At 48.4% G+C, this 17427-nt stretch overlaps 1 long non-coding RNA gene across 1 annotated transcript in view; it reads right to left on the bottom strand.

Annotated features, from left to right (window-relative positions):
• LOC112927459 (uncharacterized) overlaps positions 1-17427 on the bottom strand; it is a 587636-nt gene that overhangs the window by 222119 nt on the left and 348090 nt on the right. The gene's annotated exons all lie outside the window — the stretch shown is intronic.

Raw genomic sequence — 17427 nt, 5'->3', positions numbered from 1 at the left:
AGGAATAGTGAAAAGGATTATAAGGGAAAGGAGGGGAACTGAGTGGGAAAAATTAGAGAGAGACAAACCATGAGAGACTCCTAACTCTGGGAAACAAACAAAGGGTTGTGGAAGGGGAGGTGGGCAGGGGGATGGGGTAACTGGGTGACGGGCACTGAGGAGGGCACTTGATGGGATGAGCACTGGGTGTTATATTATATGTTGGCAAATTGAATTTAAATTAAAAAAAAAAAACCTAGAGCATTGTAGTAGCTGTCTCCTCAGCAACTCTGCATTCAGGACAGCTCCCCTGCCCTTGGGGCAGCTGGCCCTGCCAGCCTCCTCACCCCCAGCCAGGGGAGGCAGCTAGCTCACCCCTCACAAAATCAAGCACTTAGGATCTGATTTTCAAATTGCCCTCCCTTTTGCATCTGCCTTGATGTTTTGCATTTGTTTGAGGCTTGCATCTGCTTCCAAACAATGAGCAATAATTTTAAACCTGTTTAGCACGCATTTAACCCAGATACTTCTTTTGTGACCATTTCACTTTGCATCTGGAGTTCAGTGCTAAGAGGTTGTGAGGAACAAAGCAAGAGCAAACTGGTATCTGCCAGCAGCTGCAGGGGAGGCAAACCCATGCTCGGGGACACGCTGGCTTTCCAAAGTACCACAACCAAGATGTGTGTTCCCGCTCTGCAGCATAAAGGCTGCTTCCTGGGACTGTGCTTTTCAGGGTTGAACATTTCCTGCAGGGTCTGAATCCCCCCCCAACATGGGGCTTGTCCCAGCAAGAAGGAAGCTGTCCCAGTAAGGTTCCAAGAAGTCATGGCCTCATGAAGGGAACCCTCTACCTGCGGTTTGGGCCCAAGGTGAGAGCGGGCATGTCTCCCCAGTACCAAAGAATAACTCCCCTGGCAGCGCAGATGAATGCGTCTGGGCTGCCGACCAACAGCTCAGAGGCTGGTGGGGTTATACAAAAGACTCTGAGGGCCACTGGAGAGCTGGCCGGCTATTGGCTGGAATATGTCTTCACGTCTCACCCACTACCCCGAGACACGCACGTCCTCTGTACCCATTCATCTACTGGCAGACACTTGGGTCGTCCCTATGTCTGGTCGGGCTTCTATGAACAACACTACAGTGAACATGGGGCTGCACATAGCTTTTTAAGATCCCGTTTCTGATACATATGCACAAGTGGCATAGTAATCAGCCATGAGAAAGAAGGAAATGCTGCCATCTGTGACAACATGGCTGGACCTTGAGGACATTATGCCAAGCGAGGGAAGTCAGACAAAGACAAATACTGTATGATTTCACTTGTATGTGGAACAAGCTGAATTCACAGATAGAGCTGATGGGTGGCTATGGGGCTGCAAGATGGAGGAGGTGGGGAGATGCTGGTCAAAGGGAACAAATGCACAAGTAGTTGGAAGGCTAAGTGCTAGAACACAATGCACAGGAGGGGATTAGTCAACAAGAACATAACCTTCGAAGTTGCTAAAAGACTAGATCTTGAATGCTCTCCCCCCCAAAAAAACGACAATTCTGGCATGTGATAGAGGTGTCAGCTAACGTCACAGTATTCACCATTCTGCAGTATAAACACGTATCTTACCAAACATGTATCCTGTACTCCTGAAACTGCACAATGCTATAGTCTCCCCCTTATCTGCAGGGGATAGTTCCAAGATCCCCAACAGACAGCTGCTGCTGTCAGCAGACAGCAGACACAGATAGTGCCGAACCCTATACACACTACATTCTGTCCTACACACGCACCTATGACGGGGTTTAGTTTGAAAATTAGGCAATATAAGAGATCAGCAATAATAACTAATACAACAATTTTAACAATATACTCTAATGAGTTACGTGAATGTGCTCACTCTCTCCCACAATACCCTCTTGGCCATACTCATCCTTCTTACAATGATGACATGATAAAATGCCCATGGGATGAGGAGAAGTAAGGGAGTGATGCCACAACCTGATGCAGCCAGATGCTGCTGCTGGCCTCACACTGAATCACGTACATGGCTGACACTGCTGAGATCCCAGAAGGTGAAACCATGGGTGAGTAGGGGACACATTCACACAGTGTCACTTCCAGGTCAACTTGTTTGTTCCGTTCTTGCTCTTTCCTTAAAGAAGGGAACTAGTGGAAAATTCATAACTGAGAAGAAGTCTCCATGTCCCACCTTCGATTCTCTGTGCCACCCTGGCCCCATCACACATAGTTACCTACCCCTGCAGGAGCCCCTGGGGTGACCCACGGGGCTTTGACTCACTGGAATGATCAGGGGTTTGGTTCTACACCAGCCGTCATGCCAGAGCTAGAGACAGAGGGAGACCCTCCCCTGGGTCAGAGCTCCCCTGGGTGAGAGCTGGGTCAGGGGAGACAGAGCTCCCCTGTGTGCTGTGTCAGCCTTTGCCCCTTAGACACTGCCTGCGGGCTCCTCTTCATACAGAACATGGCTGTGGGACCTTAGGGACCTCTGAACAGATCACAGGCTCTCAAAGTCAGAGTACTTTTTTTTAAAAAAAGATTTTATTTATTTATTTATTTATTTATTTATTTATTTATTTGAAAAAGAGCAAGCAAGAGGGAGAGGGACAAGCAGACGCCCTGATGAGCGCAGAGCCCATGGACCTTACGACCCTGAGATCATGACCTGAGCCCAAATCAAGAGTCAGATGTTTAATGACTGAGCTGCCCAGGTGCCCCAAAGTCAGAGTACTTTAAAGGCCAATCTGAAAATGTTTTCATATGAAATCTGTTTGTTCTTCCTCAAGGCATCAAACATGTTCTTCCTCAAGGCATCAAACAAGGCATCAAACAAAATTTCTACAATCGCAAAAATTATGCCACATTGTTTGATACTGTGGTGTGCTCCATACTCACAAAGTCTGGCTAAATGAAGAGTTAGAGATTTGTAGCAGATCCTTATCTTGTTGCTGAATGACAATTAGAAATACGGGATTTATCCTGGGCACTGTCAATAGAATTTCGTGACAGAAGAATGTGCATTTGCCCAGTGCCATTCAGTGGCTGCTAACCAGCAAGGCTGTCGAGTGTGTGACATGTGGCTGGTGTGAATGAAGAACCTCACTTTAAATTTTATTTGATTCTGAATAATTTAAATTCAAATTTAAATTGTAAAAGCCATGTGTCAGATGGTGAGCACTGGATGGTGCTAATTAGACCCTTTTCTGTAGCACCCCACCACACACACATTTAGAAATAAATATAAACACAACTGTAGCACTGACTCTCAGGGAAATAATCAATTTTTATAACTCAAAAATTTAATTCTCATTCTGAAAGGTTTTTGTTTGTTTCTATTTTCATTGACATAGCATGAAAACCGTCCCTAGGAATTTGGGGTGAGAGAAACAAAATCTGTCACTATCAATTCATTCCTTTTGCTCATGTCCTCAGGGAAGAGTTTTTAATTTAAGTGTTGTCTAATTTAGACATTGCTTTTAAAATGCTATCCACTGGGACAATTACACATTCATATTTTTTTCAGAAGCCATGGGTCAATACAAAGGCAATTAGAATATTTTTATCCTTTAAATTCAAAAGAATAAGTCAAGTTTTTGAAAAAATGATTTTTAAAAGATGAACACTAAAAAATAAACCTTGTTTCTATTTTGCCATATAATGTTAAAACAACCAATTGCAGTAGCAACTTCTGTTTATTAAAAAAATCAGTGTTTTTTGCTCACCACTTGATCTGCGGCCCTTGGGAAGAACTCTGTAAATATTTTCTGTGATCCTGTAGCATTATCTGCATGCTGACTCTGGAACTTTGATCTACTCTAATGGTTTGCTGATGTGCTGATTTCTGGATCTGTAAAATGAAAGCCATCATAGGACTTTCTCACAGGGTAGTTATAAGGCCAGATGATTAGTATATGTGTTGATGTAGCCAACATCGGTGGGATTCTCCAGGGCTAGGGAGGCCTCCTTTTTGTCTCTGTACCTTAGACAGGACATGTGTGGTGTGGGAGTAAGTGAGTCAACATGCTCCTCTGCAGCGAGCAGAGGTCACCAGTGGGACTGTATAGGGAAAGCCAGTGAGACCTCTGGGGAATGAGAGGTGGGCTGGCTTTCTCAGGCTCCATTACTGGTGGATTGGCCAGATGCTGCTTTGCTCTTGTGTGCTGACCTCCTCTGGTACCAGAAGCGTCCCCATTCTGAAAACCAGAGCTATCTCCAGATTCTGCCAGTGAATACCTGGGGAGACACTGGATTCTATCGTTTTTGTTTGGGCTCTTGTGACAAAGTCTCATAGAATTCGAGAGTCTGCCCCAACTTTCTTTTTAAGAGTTTTACAGAACTGAAGATTCTCAGGAGCTCTATCATGTTTACAGTAGAAATGCCTAAGCTGATGGACCATAGCCATTAACAAAGATTTCTGTCTGGGAAGGAGATTAGAAATGGTTTTTATCTTCTTTGGGGTTTTACATATATTCCAAATGTCCTACAAAGAAAAACTCCATAAAGTCTTATTTTGTTAACATAAAATGTAGTCAATTTATTAAACAGACTATATTGGGAAGCAACTCCCTTCTCCTTCCTGGGAAATTCCCTTAAGATATTCCAGTCAGACCTAGTTCTTGGGTTCCTAAGGCTGGCAGCATCAAGTGCAAATACTGTAGATGCACCCACGGGAAACAGAAGCAAATATCAAGCACCCAGGTGAGGCAATGTCTTGCTCTGCAGACTCTTCATCTTGTAGGAAATGGCTCTCCCACTAGACTCTGCCTCTGCTCTGCTTGAAGTGCACTTCGGGGTTCCAAGTCCTGTTCTACTGTCCACAATTGCTTCCAACTACTGGTTTTTAATGTGGTTGTTGAATTTATGCATCATTCTGCCCAGTTCTAGACTCAGCCAGTGGGGACCAGCTTTTGGTGCCAGATAGCTCTGTGCACGTTGGGACGTCAGCATCTCCTTAGAGGGAGGAGAGGCCTGGCTCTGTCCCACACCTGCCATCTGAGGCACAATGCTAGCAGCAGTGCAGACTTCATGCTAACCAGTGAACAAACATTTCCTGCAATGTTCCAGTGATGCTTGGAAGCCAGAGGGCATCTCAGATCTTGACTTTTTTCTTACTTTGTGTGTGGTTAAAGAGGACTATTGAAATAGCATAAGGATGGAACCCACCAAATATGGTCTAAACATTGCACAGAAATCTAAGAAAGAGCCCACCAAGAAGTCAAACTGAGCAAGGTTAGAGCCAGCTTTTAGTGGACCGAAATCAGATCAATCATCTTAAAATCCATGAGATATCCCACTGGATACACAAGCTGGGGGCATCACAAGGTCAGATTTCAAGTTGTACTACAAAGCTGTGATCACCCAGATAGTGTGGTACTGGCACAAAAACAGACACATAGGTCAATGGAACAGAATAGAGAGCCCAGGAATGGGCCCTCAACTCTATGGTCAACTAATATCTGACAAAGCAGGAAAGACTATCCACTGGAAAAGGACAGTCTCTTTAATAAATGGTGCTGGGAAAATTGGACAGCCACGTGCAGAAGAATGAAACTAGACCATTCTCTTACACCAGACACAAAGATTAACTCAAAATGGATTAAAGATCTAAACGTGAGACAGGAATCCATCAAAATCCTAGAGGAGAACACAGGCAACTCCCTTTTTGAACTTGGCCACAGCAACTTCTTGCAAGATACATCTATGAAGGCAAAAGAAACAAAAGCAAAAATGAACTATTGGGACTTCATCAAGATAAAAAGCTTCTGCACAGCAAAAGAAACAGTCAACAAAACTAAAAGACAATCTACAGAATGGGAGAAGATATTCGCAAATAACATGTCAGATAAAGGGCTAGTATCCAAGATCTATAAAGAACTTATTCAACTCAACAAGAAACAAACAATCCAATCATGAAATGGGCACAAGACATGAACAGAAATTTCATGTGGCCAAGAAGCACATGTGAAAATGCTCTGCATTACTTGCCATCAGGGAAATACAAACCAAAACCACAATGAGATACCACCTCACACTCGTGAGAATGGGGAAAAATAACAAGACAGGAAACCACAAATGTTGGAGAGAATGCGGAGAAAGTGGAACTCTCCTGCACTGTTGGTTGGAATGTGAACTGGTGCAGCCACTCTGGAAAACTGTGTGGAGGTTCCTCAAAGAGTTAAAAATAGAGCTGCCCTATGACCCAGCAATTGCACTGCTGGGGATTTACCCCAAAGATTCAGATGCAGTGAAACGCCGGGACACCTGCACCCCGATGTTTCTAGCAGCAATGTCCACAATAGCCAAACTGTGGAAGGAGCCTCGGTGTCCATCGAAAGATGAATGGATAAAGAAGGTGTGGTCTATGCATACAATGGAATATTCCTCAGCCATTAGAAATGACAAATACCCACCATTTGCTTCAACATGGATAGAACTGGAGGGTATTATGCTGAGTGAAATAAGTCAATCGGAGAAGGACAAACAGACAAACATATGGTCTCATTCATTTGGGGAATATAAGAAATAATGAAAGGGAATAAAGGGGAAAGGAAAGAAAATGAGAGGGAAATATCAGTGAGGGAGACAGAACATGAGAGACTCCTAACTCTGGGAAACAAACAAGGGGTAGTGGAAGGGAAGGTGGGACGAGGGGGTTGGGGTGACTGGGTGATGGGCACTGAGGAGGGCACTTGATGGGATGAGCCCTGGGTGTTATGCTAAATGTTGGCAAATTGAACTCCAATAAAAAAATATACAAAAAAAATCCATGAGATACCATTTTCCCCTCCTGCTCTTAGACAATGATTATTTCATAAAACTGAAGAAAAGGTTTCTCACAAACAGCATAAAAGACAAAGAGGTTCTTCTTGGAAACGCTGCTCAATAATAAGATAATAAAGCATTTAAATGCTAGTGTCATCTAAGGCTGATAATAACACATCTCAGGCTTCTCTTATTTTACTTTTTACAGGCCACATAAATTAAATTAAACCAGCTCTTTGCTCAACAGCTTGAGATGCGTGTTAATAGTAACTCTGGCTCTCCTTCAGTGACATGACCAGCTACAGGGCGAATGGGTGGAGGGCTCTCCTCAGGGAGTGGGTGTGCACAGCTGGGAGGAGGCCGAGGAGAGGTGGAAGGAGCCTGGTGTGTTTGTCTGGAGAAACCTTAGGGATGCTGGCGACACCTAACCAGTGAATGGCGAATGAGCCTGGAGTAGAGTCCGTGTGACCGGGGGCGTCCCCGGTGGGCAGGGCATTGCAGCCAAGATCTCACAGCCCTCAGGGTGCCTCTGTGTCCAATGTCAACATCAACTAGACAGCATTTATGTGTAGCGTGGCCAAGACTTCAAGTCAACAAACTGTTTAAAAACATCCTCACTTCTCATTGGTAAATGCTGCATCTACTAATATATATTGAGAAAATTAGTGTTTTCATGCAATGTTTTCTGGTACATTACCTAAACTCAATGCGCAACTCACACTTGGCGTTTCATTGCTAGCTAGCACGGATTGCAATGTTTCACCACCAACTATGGGCGTTGTAGCAATAATTTGACAGGCGATAAAAAGGGAATAAGCTCTTTGGTGCAATTTTTATAGTCTATTCTCCACGGTCTCAGCCATTGGAGTGGAAGAAATGAAGACATACAATTTAACCAGTATGTTTACATGCATCCAACAGATATTTTTCTTTGGAAATTAATTGAATTACACCTATAAAATATTTATATTGTATACGTATCAGCCCTGAGATGGTTTTGAACAATTAGGGAACAGGTTTTCATTAGTAATACAAGATGACTACCACAGCTGAGCAGCATTGAACCCTAGCCTATAAACAGAACGTTCTTAATAATTTTTGCAAATGTATACTTTTGTGGCACTCATAGAAAGCATCACTTCACCGAAGGATGGTAACTGTAAAAACTCAAATTCTAAATGTAAGGTGGTCTTGTATCAACATCATATACTGCCATGGTAGTACCTACATACAGCTGTAGACGAAGCATGGAGTTGGTGGGGTGGAGAATGGCCTCAGTTTCTTCCTTAGTTTTTGCTGTTATAAACTGTGCTATGATGTGCCAGTCCCTAGACTCTGTGAACCTCAGTTTTTCCATCTGTCTCTGATATGTCGGGGTAGAGAGGAGGAATGGAAGTGGGTAGAGAAGCCTCACAAAAAGTAACACCTGGAAGTGAACTTGACTTAGGTGGACGCAAGCAGTGGTGTGCTGGTAAGTGCAGAGCAACAGGCTCTTAGAAGAAAGAAAAAAAGAAAAGGAAAGGAAAGGAAAGGAAAGGAAAGGAAAGGAAAGGAAAGGAAAGAAAAGAAAGGAAAAGAGAAAAGGAGAGAGAGAGAGAGAGAAGAAAGAGAAAGGAGGGAGGGAGGAAGAGAAGGAGGGAGGACGGGAGGGAGGGAGGGAGGGAGGGAAGAAAGAGGAGAGAGGGCAGCCCTGGTGGCTCAGCGGTTTGGTGCCACCTTCAGCCCAGGGCGTGATACTGGAGTCCCGGATTGAGTCCCACATGGGGGCTTCCTGTGTGGAGCCTGCTTCTCCCTCTGCCTGTGTCTCTGCCTCTCTCTCTCTCTGCGTCTCTCATGAATAAATAGATAAAATCTTAAAAAAAAAAAAAAAGGAAAGAAGAGAGAAACACGCTGATTTGTAGGGTTTGCCAATTTCTCCAGTGTAAATAGTCACACAACGGCTTATTTCAAGCATCAGCCTGACGTGGTTGACCATGCCGCTGGGAAAGGCAGGAATGGTGTGTCTGTGGCACTAGGGGAAGCCGCTCGGTGCCCCATGACCTGTGTGAGCTCTTGGGAACTGCTGTAGCACCAATGACATTACCACAGTTCATGCAGTTGGTGCTGCTTTTCATGTTCCAGTTAAAGCAAGAACATTAATTGCACACAATAGTATGGTTAACATTTATGTTCTACAGTATTTCTAGAAATAACATCTAGCATATTTATAGCTGTTTAGTATAATCATCACTTTGGCATTCAAATCTCCAAGCACTAAACTTACTCTCAACAGCACTGAAAATTTTTGTGTCCCTTAGACATTTTTGTGAAGAGTAAAAATTTTGTTTTTATTGTAGTGGGCCCATGGGTGTGCTGTTCCTGGGATATCATCTCTGGAAGTCAAGGACCTCCTGGACCAGAGACCACCGAATTCCCATCCACCATGGACACCTGCTGGTTAAGTTATGCGAGTGGTATGCATGAATACGAACACACAACATGTGGAATTGGGCATGTGCTACTGTCTCAGTAAACACGCAGGGTACAGTTGTGGCCAGGGGTGCAGGTTGTGCGTGCCTTCTGCCGTGGTTCTTCACTCCACAGGCACATCCACCATGACTGCACTGAGACCCACTCAGTTTCAGGCTCCGGGTGCGCCTCCCCTGACAGCACTGGGACTAGCAGCATCTCCCACCTGCTGTATCTCACGACACTCAATCCTGCCAGGACTGCTGTGTCCCCCGGGCTGGCAACACCAGCAGCTGACACACAGTAGAGAGTTAATAAATGTTATGGGACTGTACATATATATGCACACAAGTGCTGAATTTATACTAACGTTTAACTGGTAGATCCAGCCTGAGACCCGAAGCACCATGTCAGTAAGGCAGAGGCTGTTTGCTGAGTCATCTGCTGAGTCAGAATGTGAAGATAAGTATCGTCATTGAGTGCCCCTCTGAAGGCCCTACTGTGGGCACACATTTCTGCAGGGACCGCATGTAGCATGGATGCCTCACGCTCCAGGGAGGCGGACAGCCCCGAATAAAGCAACACTCAGGTCTGTGTGCAGCACATGGAAAGGTGACAGGCACTCCAGAGAACCATCTCTTGGCCATTTATTTATTCATTCTCCCAACAAATGGTTGTTAAATCCCCCACATGCCAGGGGAGGGGGACAGTGGCAACATTAGGCAGTTCCTGCTCCCGGGCGGCTCGGACTAGTGTCCACAGGGCACAGGAAGACAGTCACAGCCCTGGCAGAGATGGAGGTCAGGGCCAAGTGCCTTCCCTGGGGAGGAGCCTGGGGATGAGGAGGCCCACTTGGAGCCATGTGGACACCAGATGTGCAGACTGAGTCTTGAAAGGGGCCAGGGCTGAGAAAGGGTGCTGCATCCTGGAACAGCATGCATCGCCTGGGAACAGAGTGTGCTCCCACCAAGAAGGACCTCCTAGGTGGAGACCACCCAGGGTGAGCAGGCTGTGTGCTGGCCCCACTGCTGCCAGCATATAGCGTGGGAAACAGCTCCCAGGTGTCTCCAGGGAAAGGGAGGAAGTGAGAGGGGCAGCTTGTCTACCAGGTTGTCCTGGGTGCAACCTTGTTTAACATCTATTGAGCACCTGTGATGCTCTTGTATTCCAGGTACTGCTGTAGGCCCTGGGAATACCACCCTGGTTGAAGTACAGACCCCTGGACACATGGGCTGGAGCTACATGAGCTCCCCCATCAGGCAGAAGGTGTGCCAGCTGGGCAGCTCCCTACTCTACCCTGACGCTGCCCATTGAGCCCCAACTGTGCGACTCTGGCATCTGATGGGGCCAATGAATCTCTACTCCTCTTGGGTGTGGATGCAGGGTTGGTTGATACAGCTCCTCTGGCAGATATGGGGCAGGAGTAACCCCTGGAAACCTGAGTGTGGGTCTGGGCTCACCCTGGTCCACCCTGCTTAGTGGCAGGCTTGTCAACTCTTTCTCACCAGGACTGTCTTTCATGCCCCAAATACACCTGCTGGCCTCCACCCTCTAACTCATATCACACAGCAGGCAGAAAGGTTCTTTAAAAAATGCAAATTTGATTTCCTTTGTCTCTTTCCTTAAGAGTGCTAAGATTTCCAATACCTTCTGGTGGCAGGGAAGCCCAGTCAATGCCCCCAGTGTGCCCTGTGGTCTGCCACATGCCCCTCTCATCTCCTGGCACCCTGAACTGGCTTCCTGATGCCCCAACCCCAGGCACCTGCAGCAGGAGATGCCCTCTCCCTCCCCTCTGTTGCCTTGCAGCTCTTTCTCCTTCAGGCCAGCTCGAGGGTCATCCTTCAGGGACTGCCTGGCACACTCAGGCAGCGTTCAGAGTGCAGTTAGTTGTGTGTCACTATCTGTGCAAATATTGTGATGTGTGAAATGTAGATGCTGTGAGGATGGGAAAGTTCCCCCTCCTTTGTCGCTGCCTCCCTAATGCCCACCACAGTCAGTGCCGAGAGCCGTGCATGGGAACTGAATTCTGAGTGAGTGGAATGTATGAATGGCAGGGACTGATAATGAAGCATCAGCCAGAAAGCCCTGGCTTCAGGGATGAGCTCAGCCACACGCTTTTGGACATCTCTGCGACCTCGTGTGGTTGGCGTCGGGCGTGAGCAGACACTGGCTCATCGGAGTGTCTTATTTCAGCTCCAGCCAGTGGAGCAGGCTTGGAACTATGCCCACAGCAACAAACGTCACTACCTACAGGCAGGGCTGCTGCGGATCTGGCCATGCGGACAGCCCTGAGACAGGCTTCTGTGCAGCTACCTGGCCCCAGACCTCTTTACGAAGGTCTAGATGACCCCATAGGCCATAGCATGACTCTGAGGCCACTGGAATGGAGGGTGGGATGGGAGGGCCAAGTAGGGGCAAAGATCTGACCTTCTGACCACCTGGAGTGGGGGGTGCAGGAGCCAGGTTCTAAGTCTGTTTACCATGAGGGGAAGAGTCAAGGCTAAAAGGCCAGCTGTATTTGAGGCTATCTATGGGCACCCGTGACTCCTGTCCTGCTGTCCCTATTCTGGGTAGAGGCCTAGGCCGCGGTCCTCAAGGTACTGGGAACTCGTGACCAAAGCAAGTTCTTGGGTTCCAATGGAGGGAATGCATTCACACATTAGGGCAGGAAGTGACATGTCCCTGAAGACCCAGAAGAACTGCAACCCGTGTTTACAAGTCTGTCCTGCTGTGCTGTTTGTGACACGGGCCATGGCTTCCTTTGGCACCAGAACCAAACCCAAGAACCAAAAACACTCACTCAACTCCTGCTGAATGAAGAGCAGAGACAGAGGCCACCCCCTGCCCAGGGTCTGCTCTGGGATGTGATGATCCACATCAGAGAATGTTCTAGTGGCTTGGAGATGCCTGGAGCAGTTCCTCATTGGTAAACTCAGAGGGGGATTAGACTCAGGCTTTCTAGGAGTGCCCTGGAGTCCTGGGGGCCTGTGATCGCATGTGGGGAGGCGAAGCAGGGGCCATACTCTGAGCAGGTTTATCTGTTTCGCTAGCATATAAGTGTCCAGCAGACTTGGCTGGAACAAAGACACCACCCCACAAAGAGGCCGCAGGATTTCCAGGGCTCCTTCCATCCACAGCTTCTATGACCCACCCCCTCTCCCTGGGCAAGGCTTTCTGCTCTGTTCCCCAGAGAGTGGCTGGGGCCATGTCCTACCAGTGAGGCCTGTTCTGAGGCAGTGGCCGGGACCCAGGACAAGCCTGGCCAGGGCTGCCTGGGTTCTCAGGACCTGGCTGAACCCCAGGGATCCCAGTGCCTCTCCGCTGTAGGTACTGGATGCCAGTCTGTTCACTCAAGACAGACCACATGGCCTCTGTGAAAGGAGAAAGTGGGCCTTACCTGACAAGGGAGACCAATTCAAGCTCTAGGCAGGCTAACGGATGCCCCCCTTCAATAGAAGGCTCTGGATGGCTTCCTGGGGTCTCCATTTGATTGTGCATTTCAGGCTCTGTCACAGAAGACAACGTAACACCCTTTCATGTGTAAATGACCTTGGACAATAAGAAATGCTCTGTGTGCCTCCCTCTCTCTGCACCTGCTGCACCATCCCATTCTCCCTTGTTCCCTGGAGGTTCTCATCAGAGTTCATGTGGGACTGTCCTACAGATGTTGCAAACACCAGCCACGCAGTCCAAATGTGTCTCCAAATGAAAAAGCAGACACCGAGGAGAAGGTGATGGCTTAAAAATACCAGAAGCTAGAGAGACGTAAGTAGGAGGTATTTATCATGTCTTTCTGTGCCCAAAAGTTCTGAGGGCCCCAGGACTGGTCCACAGGAGCCTCACAGTAAACTGGCACTGGTGACCCCTGAACACATGAAGGGGGGGGAGGCACTGCCAGGACCACACACTGGTCCCTGTAGCCAGGACGGACAAAGGAGCAGACCTCAGTCAGGAGCACAAGGGCTCCAATCCCAACTTGCCTGTGCATTTGCTGCTTCTCCTTGGCCAGTTACTGAACTTCTCTGAGCTTTGGGTGCTCATCCTCAAAGTGACAGGGCATGTGAGGACTAGCTCTGAATGCCAGCAGGGGCTGATCCAAGGGTGGCTCCCCAACCTTCTCCCTGTAACTTGCCTTGTGAGCTGGATGACCACTGGTAAGAGGGAAAAACAGAAGGGCAAAGCTCAGAGCAGAATCTAGAGTCAGACTGAGGTGATTTCCGCAGAACCCCTGCATTTCCCCCTATTGTTCTGAGGCAGCAATGGGAAGACATAGGACTCAGGTACCATGGCTTTTTTTTTCAGGTAAGAAGAGGTAAAAAGGAAGGCAAAATCAATGTGCTTTTTGGTTCAGGACACATTCCAAACAGCCTTAAGCTGAGAGTGATGAATGAAGACCATTCAGGTGGAATTTCAGTTAGACACACAGGTACAGAACATAGCTCCGAGGAGCAAAGTGCCTGAGAGGCACTGGGCTCCTTGACACCAGGTAAAGGGGGAAATACCTCTATGGGCCAGTGCAAATACATTCTTACTTTTTTCCTATGTAATCTTTAACCATTTCTCACAATTATTGCAAAGTCCACACAGATAATTAGGGGATAGGAAATAATTAGATACTAAAAATCAGTCACGGTTTTCAGCTAATTGCAAAAAGACAACCATCCTTGGTCCTGAATTATTCACACTAGTCAACTGTCTGAACGCCAGAAAATGCTGTAAAGTGCCAGAAACTCAGCTGAGCCATCACACCTCCACAGTGTGTCCATCTAAACAGTATCCTTGATTCTTCCTTTAAACTTTAAACAAATCTTATCAGTGACACATACTCTGAGTCTAACTACTCAGCCTGGCTTATGACCAACACCGCTGAGCCCAGCACCCCCGCCCCAGTCCCCAGGGGCCCTCTGGGGACGTTTTAGCTCTGGCCCTTCTGTTCATCCTCCCATTTCTGAATATTATGCTTATACCTCTATGTTTTGATGTCTGAGCTCCGGCTTCACCTTCTGACTTCCTGTGATGGGAAGTGAAGGCTGGGCTTTCAGATCTGCCCTCTGTGGTGCCCCTCCCCATCCCGTGCACCCACTGCCACGGGTCACACTTAGCAGGTCCATATTCCAGGGGGGAAATGACATTTCCTGACAATGTAAAGCTTTGTTAGCAGCAGAGCCAGAGGCTACTTTCGTCCTTCCTGCACGTCACTGATTTGCCCGGTCACGGTGGTGATATTTCATGCACCCATCACTAACTCATGCCTCCACTCTGTAGGAATTGTGAGCGTCCTCTCAGGGCTCTCCCAGCCCACCCTGGGTGCTCCCTGTCGCCCTGGAGGCCCCTTCTGCCTCTTTCCTCTTGAGAACCCAGTTTCCTGAATCTGTGTCATTGTCTGTGTTGGCTTTTGCTCTCATTTTGGTGGCAGATGTCTCCCAGCAGCCCATAAAAAGAGTGGGTGGGAGATACTTTTATTGAGCAATTATGTGTCTGAAAATATAGTCTGGCTTGAGAGTTTGCTTGAGCTAAAATTCTAGGGAGGGAATTATTTTTCCCATAAAATTTTATCTCCTACTTTCAAATGTTCCTGTTGAGAAGCACTCTGATTGTGATCCCTTTACTTATTTGTTTTTAAATCTAGGTGTTTAGAGTCTTTTCTCTTGGGTGCACCAGTTTCTCCAGAGAAGAACCCTCCAACTTGCTTGAGGTCAAAACTACTCCCTGTCCTCGATCCAAAAGACCAGAGGGAAAAGGGGCTAGGGACTCTGATGGCTGCGTAGACCATCCCTGAGTCCTCCAGGGCCTGTCCCCCCACCGCACGCTGGCCCCCAGGCTCCTTTCTGCAGCCACACATCCAGCCCTCTCACTACTGTATCATTCACCCCTCACACACCAGATTTCTGGCCCCTAAACCTCTGTCCCTATTGCCTTTTCCTCATTCTCCTGCCCTTGTGGGTGTGTGTCCTTTAAAACAATATAGCTTGGCTGTCATTTTACAGAGGTTTTAGGAGAGGGCAGTGGGTAAGTATGTGAGTTCCAGTCCCTGCGTGATCAGGGGCTTCTCAGGTGGCAGACAACTTGAGTCATGCAGAGTAGCCATCCCACAGCCTCATCCCTGACATAAACACAGACAGAGAGGAAGGAGCACCCTGATGCTCTGGGACAGTGGTGCCCCTCAGTCGAGCACTTGTTGGAGGCCCTGCACCAGGCAGCCCTGTGTCTACTCCCACGTTCCATGGACAGCGTGCTAGAAAGGTGCCTTCCACTCTCCAGGCCTAAGGATCTGGGGCGTCTGGGGTTTTGCAGAGTGTCCCACCAGGACGTTCCTTCTTCACGCACCTGTGAGCATCTGGTCAGGAGGCATGGCTCTGCCTGTTGCCCGCAGCCCCCACTGTGCATCCTAATGAAGGGACCCGGTGAAGGGCATCCATGAGCCATGCAAGTCTCTACTTCCCTTGGCTTTTTTCAAATTCCTTCATTCAACAGAGATATATTTAGCACCTGTCACAGGGCAGGTCCTAGGCTGGGCCGTGGGAATCTGGAGCTGACACACGAGTCCAGTCTCCAAGCGCCCAGTCAGTGGGACCTTGATGGGGGAATGTGGGGTGGTGAAGGAGGGGCTCGGGGGGCAGGGACACTCCGGCTCCAGGACACCCTGCAGTCCTGACTCCTTTCCTAACTGAACTCAGAATGAATCGGCGTTGGTCCCGGTAGGGAACTCCTGGCTCTGCCACCCCTGCCCAGTCATGAGGGGCTGAGCTCAGAGCCCAGAAGAATAAGCCAGGAGACAGAACCGTGGCCCCCAGGATGGCTGCAGACATCGAGCACCAAGCCCATGCAGGGCAGCCCGGGGCTGGCAGGGCCAGCGTGACACAGACAGGGCTTTGGGCCCCAGAAGGGACATCAAAGTGTGCTGGAACATGGCCTAACCCACCAAGCAGACGTGACAGGGGTTCAGGTACCCAAAGCCACTCCAAGAACTGGATTCAGAGTCAAGTAAGGGTGGTGGACGTGGGAACCAACGGTAGAGAAATAAGATGACAGGAATGCCCGGGGAGGCTGGCTGCACTGAGGCTGGGTGAGCAGGGGTCGGGGGTGGGGGCCATGGCTCACAGGCTGAGGGGAGGACATTCAGCATCCAGGCAGGCCAAGCTGTGCCTGCACCTGCTCTGCAGTGTGAAGCTGGGTATTCTATAGGCCAGGTATGATTTGAAGGACAAGAGGGCTCATCTATGCAGCTGTGGCTTCTTTAAAGTCCCAGCTCAGGGCATGGGGATGGGGCTTCACTGGCAAAAGGAGTACCAAGCTGTGGGGCCATCAGGTTTCCTTGTTATCCAGACATGTTAGCAGAAGCTCCTTGGCACCCCACATGCGTGCTGGCGTGCATGCAGAGTGTCCTGGGACATGGGGCACATGCTAGGGCTGTGGGGTGAGGGACGTGGAAAACAAGCCTCAGCTGGAGTCCAGGATGGAATGTGTGCATTGACAGGTGGTCCCAGCAAAGCAACAAGATGCTTTTGAGAAAAAAAGTATTTCATAAGCCAATGTGTACAGATTTAACAAAATAATGGTTGTCAATGATCACAAAAGTTAAGGACAGGAGGCTCTTCCTTGAGGTGCCCTGAGCCTCTGAAGACATGCTTTAATGGAGTGAACGTCTTTCTATTTAAAACTTCAAGGTTTAATGACCCAAAGAATAGAAATTGATGAGGAAAGACATGCCACCCCTAATTTTAAAATATATTTGTCATCGCAATCATTAATCTTTCTAAAATTTTCTCCCTTAGGGAGGAAAAGCAGAATTGAAAAAACAGCCATTTCTCATCTTGGCCTTCAACACTCATGCACTCATTCATGTGCTAATTGGCTTTGCAGCAGCCTTGCTAGGGGGAGGGCTGGGGGCAGTGGCCCTCTCCCTGAGGACCCCAGTTCAGGCTGGGTGTGCGGGAAGCCTCAGCCACTAATACAGCGGGAGCAGGAGTGTGAGTGCAGAGCGGTGTCGGGGCGAGTGTGTCCTGAACCTCTGCTCCACCGGCCCCCTCACTTCACAGAGAACCCAGGGCCTGCTGGCTCCCTCCATGGCTGGGCCCCCTCTGCCCTGCCCAGCAAGCCTGGGGTCACCCACACTCCAGGGGCCCCAACCTCCTGTGTGTTCCCCTGCCCTGGGGTCGCTGGCTCCTTCCATCACATCAGCCCTTCAGTGCTTTTCTGTCTCATGGGGTCCAGAAGCCCACCTTCTC

The sequence above is a fragment of the Vulpes vulpes genome, chromosome 6 (genome assembly GCF_048418805.1).
Source record: "Vulpes vulpes isolate BD-2025 chromosome 6, VulVul3, whole genome shotgun sequence".
NCBI lineage: Eukaryota > Metazoa > Chordata > Mammalia > Carnivora > Canidae > Vulpes > Vulpes vulpes.
The sequence above is the reverse complement of the archived record's forward strand: the minus strand, read 5'-3'. Positions and strand labels throughout refer to the sequence as shown.